The following is a 10,055-nucleotide window of genomic DNA, read 5'->3' on the forward strand; positions in this document are numbered from 1 at the left end:
TTATGTAATACAACATAATAAAATTCCAACCTATATTCAATATATTTACAACAAATGAACTTGCATGTACACTTACAATGCATTTTTCTTTAGAGTTATCTCCCATGCCATATATTTCAGGATATATAATTATTATTTGCCTACTTATTTCACCAACAAATGCACATAGTTGTATCACTAACATAAAACAGTTCAATAATTTTTCAAAATATTTACAACAAATGCAAGAATTTACTTACACAATAATAGCATGGAAATTTTTTTAAAGTTTTTCATTATATAATAAAAAGTTATATTAATATATTATATACATTTTTACACAAAGTTCTCCATAAGCTCATTTAAGAAATGTGCCGGGATAATTTACTTAGAAACAGTTTCTTCCAAAGAAGAGTTTTGTCTTGTTGATTGCTGTTTCTCAGCTGATCCTGGTGTTGAAGCTGAACTTCGAGTTCTCTTTTTACCACTGGGTGTTTGGTATTCGCCCAATCTGTATATGCTCATAAAGTTCTTGACTAGAGAAACAAGTTGTTTTGCTCCTTCTGGATTGATATGTACCTCGGATGGGTCATTTTTATCAAACAATGTTTTAATGGGGTTGACACCCATGCCTGGTCGACAGAAATCATTCCAAAGATCGACAAAAGATAGCCTTTCATTTTTTGAACGTACCTTTTCCATAAACAAATTAACAGAATGTGATGTTAGATTACATTTTATTAAAGTTTGATATTTGCCCTTTTTTGCAGTATACTGAATATGCATATATCCGCATTTGGAAACTCTGCTTTAACATTATTTAAAGCATTTGTCCTGTTAATACAAATTATGTCTTTATCTGTCATGTTTCATGTGACGTCGTTTGTACCCAAACCAAAGATGACCTTCGACACATAATTTTTATCAACACTTTTGTCCAGTGTGACTAAATTAAAGTTTGTCTATGACTTCTGCTGTTATACCAGAAACAGATGCATTGTGTATTCTGTTGTCAGATATCTTGAGACGGCAACAGTTTGATGCACCTAAAATGATTGTATAAGGGGGTAATGGTAAACAATTGTCTTCGTTTTCAGGAACAGATTGTATATCAGCCGAATGTTTAGTGGTATCGTGGTCAATGTAGACATTTAATTCCTCGATCTGATCTTGTTCCGTAGTTTCTCGTTCCTCCCTAATTTCATGAACATAGTCCCCGTATTCATTATCTTCAGTTATGTTCTCATTTTGCTCGTCTTTTCTTATGGTTTGTTTATTTCGATTGCAGTTTCGTTTGATATGACCTTCTTGACCGCATTCAAAACATACGTTTTCTGTGTGCGGACAGTCTCGAATAATATGGTCGTGGCTACTGCAACGAAAACAGTATCGCTGTCGTTCTTATCTTTGTGGTTTCATGTCACAACGGTATGAAGGGTGGTCCGTTCGACTACAGAATCGACATTGGGTTCTATTGTTGTCAGCAAAAAGTCGAATTTCAAATCTTCCGAGTTTGGTGATATTGGGGATGGTTGGGACGCAATTTATTAGCTGAATATACCGCGTACCGGTTTCAATGCTAGTACCTCTTATTGTCCCCCTTTTAATTGAGTCTTGGACTACTTCACCGTATTGTCTCATAAATGTACAAATTTCAAGATCACCCAACTCGACAGTTGCATCCTTAATCGTAACATGTGTCACCTCTTTTTCAACATCAACAAATTTGTAATGATAGTTTTAAAGTTCGATACCCTTTATTAGTAATAATATTTTCGTTGCCTGATCATCAACAGTTACAACACATTCTCTTTCAGTCAATTGTATAGCTTTGACCTTTTCTCTGTTTATGTATTTTTCCAGTTCGTTTAGAATATCTGTATGTGTGATCCCATTGATAATCTTTGAACAAAAGTGTACAGACTTGTATCTTTGTATTTGTTGATTATTGTGGTGAACTGTGTCTAGTTCTTTCGCCATTTTATAAACATACCGAGATGTGTTCACTTAGAAATCAGTTTTGACAGTTTGTTTACTTCATTTTCTCTTACTATTGGACGGAAAAGACCTCTGCAATGAATTAAGGTTATATATCCGGAAAAAAGTACAACAAGCAAAAGGTTTAAAGATGTTTTTGATTAATTTTACCGGAGCTTGCGAAAACACTACATGTCACATCAAGGGCAGATAACTCCTTCTGGACCTTATGGTGGTGACGTTATATTGACAAAGGTACACTCTCGAATATAGTCAAATTAAACACATTTAAACTATAGAGGCCCACTAAACATAGCAAAAACGGTTATTCTTTTACTTTGTTATACCAGTGATATGAGTTTGCAAGATGTTTAAGCTTCTATGTACATGTTTATTCTTGCCAAATTATAAATTATCCTCTCTCAAGTCAGGATTGGCGATGACTGTTTGCTGTTTTATACAATGTGATATCGGGGCTCCTTTTAGCTTACTATTTAATGTACCGCTAAATTTCGGCAGCAACAAGATTAAGTTGTAGTTCAAATATAGAGGTCTCCCCAAAATAGAATAATGACAGTAGCAGCATGGTGTGGGTGAGAGGGATACCGTTAAAAATGTTATGGTAAGAACATGCCATTTGTGCGTAAAAAATGTGCACATTTTTTTATAAAGTTTACTAATATTTTCTCCCAAAAAGAATATATTATTATATGGCTTTTAGTTTTATACATTTGATTAGTTTTGAAATGCAATGAGTCAGGGATTTTATATACGTGAATCTATACAGGACTTTAGATACATCCCTGTTTACATTTTAAGAACAATTAGCCGCAAATTATAAGTAGATTACGTTTATATTGCGAGATACAATACAGTAAAAGCTAAAAGTAAATAATCATTAATTTCTTAGATTAAAGTTGATAATTCCAAGGTTCAAGTTGATAATTCAAAGGTTAAAGTTGATAATTCTAAGATTAAAGTTTATTATTCCAAGGTTGAAGTTGATTGTTCCAAGATTAAAGTTGATAATTCCACTATTCATGTTGACAATTTAAAAACTAAAGTTGATAATTCCAAGATTTTTGTTGATACTACTAATATTTAAGTTAAAAATTCCAAGATTAAAGTTAAAAATTCTTAGATTAAAGTTACAAATTTCTAGATTAAAGTTGGAATTCCAAGATTTAAGTTGGAAATTCCATGATTAAAGTTGAAAATTCCAAGATTTAAATAATTTTAACGCCTAAGTCGACAAATAAGTAAAAATGATTATTCAAATACGCTCCCGTAGAATACAACCTGGCTTTTGAAGTTCAGATTTGACCGTTCCTCGTTAAGTGAATAGAAAAATCATGTCGAACATAAAAGACATCTAGTGATGTATTTTTTTAACTACATACACTGACCCATGCAGATAAAATCATATAACAATTTGATGTATTCGCCTTAAGTTTCGAAAAGGAAAATTACTGTACCACTTTCCGCGCACCTCGAAAAATCAACCTTTTCCAGATTTAATAAGTTTGAAAATCAACTTAAAATCTGCTAACATTCAACCATATAAATAAACTCATCATAGATACCGGGACTAAATTTAGTATACAAGCAAGACGCACGTTTCGTCTACAAAAGACTCATCAGTGACGCTCGAATCCAAAAAGTTAAAAAGGTCAAATAAAGTACATAGTTGGAAGAGCATTTAAAACCAAAATTCCTAAAATGCCAAATACAGCTAAGGTAATCTATGCCTGAGGTAGTAAAGCCTTAATATTTCCAAAAAAATCCTAAATTTTATTTACAGTAAATGTATGAATATGACCATATCAATGACAACTCATGTCAGCACAAAAAAGTGCTGACTAATGGGCTTGTGAAGGATTACAATATAATGAATGATTTCGAATTTTTCATACGTTATGTCTCTTGTTTAAAAAATGCAGAATCAACATGTATTGATATCTATAAACTGTTACACAATAACGCAGCTGGTTTCATCCTTTTGGAGATCAGAGATTCCTCAGTTTTTTTTATATTTTGCAATTGACTTGTCTCGTTTTGATAAATGTACGAGATTTCCACATCGATTTGTAACTTCTTTTGTCTTAAGTTTATAGGAACATCAAGTTAGTAGAATGATTTTTGTAATGAACATGTCTGTTTGATAACATATACATAAATAAGCTACAACCATCGGCTTAAAAGTCTACATGCATGTATCTATATAACTTTGTAAAGCATGTTATAATTGAATTTATGGAATATTTACCTACGCCAAGCTCGGTTTCCGTCCTTAAATTGTTACACACGTTTCTTGTGGTGAGATAAACTGTTGCAACGACAAAACCGGAGATAATAGCCAGACATATGTATACGACATGTACTAGTTTGAAAAACTGTGTTTTCCTAGTCCTTGCCTTTTTTTTGTGTGTCTCGAAACAAATAGAATTAAAATAACGAGATCGATTTAACGATGAAAAAAGACAGAAGGACGAAACTTGGGAATAATATCATATTTGACAAATATGACGCAGAAAACAAACATTTCCACCATGCTTCGGCGCAATATGTGGGACTTGTAACTGATCTAATATCACACTGGCTTTGACAAAAGAAAGAGGCAAACGTTATCCTAGAAATGTAAGAAGTCGTCTGAGTTTCTTTAGTCGACTTTTACATTCCCTACAATCTACTCACTGAATGAATACTAGTACATACCCAAGATACCCGACATATAGAGACATAAACGAAAAAACAGCAAGCCATGTAATCTAATGCACTAGAATCCTGACAATATAGCATATCATTTTATAATCATTAACCCCATACCAGCAATAAATAACACATTAACTAGTATTAAACTCACGGAATTATTTTCAATGTAAGAACCAGTAACGGTACTTGATAGTTTTTTCGTTTGTTGAAAAAAAAATAGAATGCAGAGAGCTAACTCTGAAATTGATGTACATTCGTACATTTCAGTGGTGCGAATGTCGCCAAAATTAATGAAGACTGTTTGAGTATTTATCACATCTGACATGGTAAATCAAAATATCAGTGTTGTTTACCCTACCACCAACTCAAATGTAGTCGCACACATTCTCTCCAAGGCTTATGGATGTATTGCAAGTCAGTAGATAATTCACCATTAATTCTATGTTATAGTCAATGAATGTTAAATTCCATCATATTCTCCAAAGATTTATCATACAGAAACACAAAATAAGAAGTCATGAAGGTAAAACAAACATTTTACCGTAACAGATGATGTATTTACAAAACATTTTTTTTATAGGAACTTATATTTAACCAGCAATACAAAATACAATCATGATTTATGATCATTTTAACATAAGTTGTGACTTTGTATCATTGTAATGTGCATTACTAAAACGTGACAAATGAATCTTATTATAAAAAAAGGTTGAGATATATGACGTAAACGATTCGAAATAAAAGGATGACATCAATTAAAAAATTACGAAAATTGAATTCCAAAATAATTTAAGCATATATATATGTCAATGTTATTTCGAGTAAAATAATTTGTTTGTTTGTTTGTTGAAGCAAACACAAAATAATAAAAGAATAATTTGTTATTTATCGCGGGCAGCCCGTTGAACATCATTAATTGGACTCGGTTGGGATGTTACTGTTTCTTATTTTGCTCTATACCCCATGTTTTAAATATTTCATTCATGTGTCATGTGTACTATTGTTTGTCTGTTTATCTTTTTCATTATTAGCCATTTCGTTGTCAGTTTTTTTTTCGATTTATGAGTTTGATTGTCCCTTTGGTATCTTTCGTCCCTCTTTTATGATACATAGGCGTCTCGGTTAAACAGTGGCTGAGGTAGTCTATTTTAACTGTTTCACTAGCAATTCAACCCTGTATAATCTTGCACGGAGCAGGTGAACTCGACTAAAATCTAAATTGATTATTATTGTCAGTTTTCCTAAGAAAGGTTGGTTGTTCTCTTCAAGCACTCTGGCTTTCTCCACCAGTAAAACTGACTGCAACGAAATAGACAGACAGTTTTGAAAGTGATGCTTAGATACCAATAAATCAATCTAAAGAAAAAAAGTTGTAGTTGAAACTTAAGCATTCGAGTTTCCAAATGCATAAGATTTAGAGTTTTTTCCTACCTAAGATCGACTGTTTTCTCAAGACACTCAGGTCTCCTCGACAACTAAAATCTTACCGACAAGTAAATGTCTTAATACTGCTAAAATTTGTGTTTAACACTGTATGATCCATCAATTAATCACTCAAGGAGGTTAAAGTCTCGTAATTGATAGCTTATCCAGGTTTCCATCAGATGTTAATCTGGTCATTTTACAGTTTGTGTGTAAACAAGCTGTAAATAATCATTAAAAGACATCTTCTGATGTATATACATTGTAACTTCTAGACCTTTTGTAAAAAGTCTGCTTTTAAGTATTTATTTGATAACTTTAAGAACGAGAATTGGTAATATTAAATGATTAGCTATCTTTAAATGAAAATGAAATAAGGTGTTAACATCAAAGTAAGATTTTGTTATATAAAACAAGATGTCTGTAATATACACATGCTAATAAAATGTGTTATGATTGTCAATAAGACAACCATTCATCATATAAAGGCATGGATATACATTGTTAGCATCTGCCCGGATCTGGCTTTATAACTGTTTTATCTTTGAATTCATAGTTCTCACTTAAAAAAGCAAGCAAACGAAAATATAATATGTTTTATAGGATTCTACGTTTTTTATATGTTCATGAACTTATGGAATAACATTGCAATTATAAATTAAATCGTGTAAAAACCATCTAGTGTTCACTAGTTTAGTTTAATATTAATACACAATGTGTGCAACAAGAGCAACATTAAACAATATAATAATATATTTGATCCACTATTATGAATAAAAAAGAAAACAACCCTAAATCGTCGTACGGACTTCCATAATAAGCAACACTTATACCACATAGTCAGCTATAAACGGCTCCGATATGACAAATTTGAAACCGCATTTCCATACACTTAGCGTGAATAAAAGATCTTTTAACCATTAAGTTCCAATTATCTTTTAACCATTAAGTTGCAATTATCTTTTAGCACTTAAGTTTCTAAGTATGTCTACATTCCTTGTTGTTTTTATCAGCAATTATCACACAAATACTGTCCTCCGAGGATGAAAATTGATAGAAAAGATCTGAATTATTGACTATAAGTAAACACATGTATAATTGAACAAAATCATGGTCACAATATTCAACATATATTCTTCAAATCTTTATATAAGACCACCTGTGTGTTGAGGTTCAGACATTCAAACAGTGGTTGGATAAAATATAGGTACCCACTCATGAGTTTACATTCAAAAATACCTTTTTATGGAACGACTAATAAATGTTATCATAACATTTTAAGCACTAACATACATTGTAACATCAAATGTTTCTTCTTCAATGGATTGTACCTAACATGAGAACGATCATTATAATTTTGTTTTTATTTTGTTCTGTCCGATCCCTGCACATAGATATGTTAAAATCATATATGAATACAAACCAAAGCTGTTTAACTGAAAACAATAGCCAAGTATGTCATTTGGTTTGCAAACTTAAAACTACACACACATATCACTGTCAGTCGTATGCTTGATCAAGACATTCATCTCAGATGGTATGTCCGAAATATCGGTTATGTTCGTCATCACTGTTGTAAACCATTGCCAAAATCACTAGTATGCATCATCATGACGTTCTTCTGAAAGATAAAACATATGCACACACATTTGAATATATCTTCTTCAATTAAGCTTGTAAGAATACCAATGACAGACTATTGGTACAATTGAAAACTGAACATTTCTGAAGACAATGATTTATGCGGTAAAGTATAAAAAGCGTTTTGTTGCCATGTAACTTCCACTGTATATCATTTCTAATAGTTTCATACAACACTGTTTTCGATTTATAATTGATTACAATAAAAATATCTCAATGGTATAATATCTAAGGATGTAAAATAAATGGGAAACTAAAACGAGCTTTAAATTAAAACTTCGCATCCGTATCCGTAAACTGGTTATGTAAAGAAATATTGAGCCGATACCGTTTCAGAAGACGCAGGCATCTAAATTAAAACTGTAATGATATCGAGCATGGTTACTGTGTTTAGAATACAAAATTATAATCGAATAAAAATTAAGTACATTATGTTCATTGATATGACCTTTACTACAAAACTATCGCAGTATATTGAAATAGTTGGTTAATGATGTCTCACAAGCTTACGTATGAGTGTGGACTTGTATTTGAACTCGGATTGGGATATTCTTGTATTTTAAGAAATGTTTGAATTTATAATTCTGACTGATGATACTCAACCACGTTATTGTTGACATGATATGGCACGACATATTTTTGTCATGTGTGATATCTGTTTTTGATCGAGTCAATGTATTCCATTTGTTTTAGAATTAGACGAATGTATTGCATTATTAATAATAATTGATTACTTACATTCAAATTGAGGATTATAAAATGTGACAAATTTCTGAAAGGAAAGTGTTTCGTGGTGTGGAAGATCACTAGTCATAAGGACATTCTCTGCAGGGAATGCTTCAACTGATTCATTGGTTCTGATTGACATTGTACTAAGTCCATTTCTTTCCATAGAATAAAAGCTTTTATTTTTTCTGCAATATGGATGTAAATTAAAGACACGTCAAGATTAACATATATATATATAGATGCAGTCAATGATGTTTTACAAAGGTGTATGTAAATAAAACTATATATTTTTTTTAATTTTCTGATGCATAGGTGATCAAAATGTATGACTTGCTATCGATACTCACCCTGAAGTTCATTGACATGTTATTCGATGTTTTGGTATAGGACGGCGTAAGTCAGTTGAAATAACATCACTAAAATTAAGAATGGAAATGGGGAATGTGTCAAAGAGACAACAACCCGACCAAACAAAAAAACAACAGCAGAAGGTCACCAACAGTTCTTCAATGTAGCGAGAAATTCCCGCACCCGGAGGCGTCCTTTAGCTGGCCCCGAAGCGGGCCTTCATCGTATGTTAAGAAACGTCCAAAATGAAATATACAATCGTCTTTATCGAATATCATAATTCTCAACGTTTGACAATTGCAATAAAGAATCTAAAGTACGCGTTGTCGTGATGGGCATACATCATTCATAAAGCAAAGCATTGTCAAATAGAAACTTATTTAAAAGTTATAACACTTTTCAATTCGTCGCTTTTCAGCTGCTCATAAAATAAGAAATATTTCTTGTTGGTAGTACTAATGAAACTTTTTAAGAGTAGTTGTTTGAAGGATGTGAACGCATGCTAAGACTTGTCACGGAGTTCCTTTCTAAAAATCAACCTTTTTACTTATATTTTTGTTCTGACAGTCTTATAAATCAAAACCAAATCAATCTAATCTTAATTTATAGAAAACAATAATTTACAAATGTTTTAATATTCCAAATGCATCTTGATATAAGCCTACCAAGATAAATGAAAGCAAAAGAGTTGGCATCAATTTCGATCGTAGGAATTCCAACCATTCAATTCTTACACTATGAACATTGTTTTTGATAAGTTTACCTCATTTTAGTCTTCTGTTTCAAAGCAAACAATAGCAATATAAACAACACACACAGTATTGGAATAGAAATAAACAAGAATATGGCATCTGCAAAAGTATATAATAAAAATTATAGGTACACAGGGATAATATTAAAAAGAATAGTATCAAAATATAAATTTTCAGGTAATTTTGTACTTTTTTGTCATGAAGATCATAACGTAGTCAGAGTGTGTTCTGATGTTTGGGTTTAAACTGTGTACAGATGTACATGTAAGATAGGAAAAGCAGATTCAATCAATTTGTTTTAAGAATGTAATATATTTGACCTATTTTGTGATTTATAGATGTAATTCCTAGTCAGATACATCACCAAGGAATTTATTAATTTTAAAACATATTTGATGATTTGAACATACGTTGTGCTTTGAAAACGCGTCTTTCATAACAATAATACAATACTCTTATATTTAACAAAAAAATCTATGTTAATGTATCCAATGA

General features: G+C 31.6%; 1 long non-coding RNA gene across 1 annotated transcript; it reads right to left on the minus strand.

Moving 5' to 3' along the window:
- Positions 1–6,787: 6,787 nt before the first annotated feature.
- Positions 6,788–9,662, minus strand: LOC134681861 (uncharacterized). Its single transcript, XR_010100705.1, has 3 exons — positions 9,572–9,662; positions 8,470–8,645; positions 6,788–7,711 (listed from the first exon to the last, which is right to left on the minus strand). It is a non-coding gene; the product is annotated as an uncharacterized LOC134681861 (long non-coding RNA).
- Positions 9,663–10,055: the final 393 nt, after the last annotated feature.

Source organism: Mytilus trossulus, chromosome 8, assembly GCF_036588685.1.
Source record: "Mytilus trossulus isolate FHL-02 chromosome 8, PNRI_Mtr1.1.1.hap1, whole genome shotgun sequence".
Lineage (NCBI taxonomy): Eukaryota > Metazoa > Mollusca > Bivalvia > Mytilida > Mytilidae > Mytilus > Mytilus trossulus.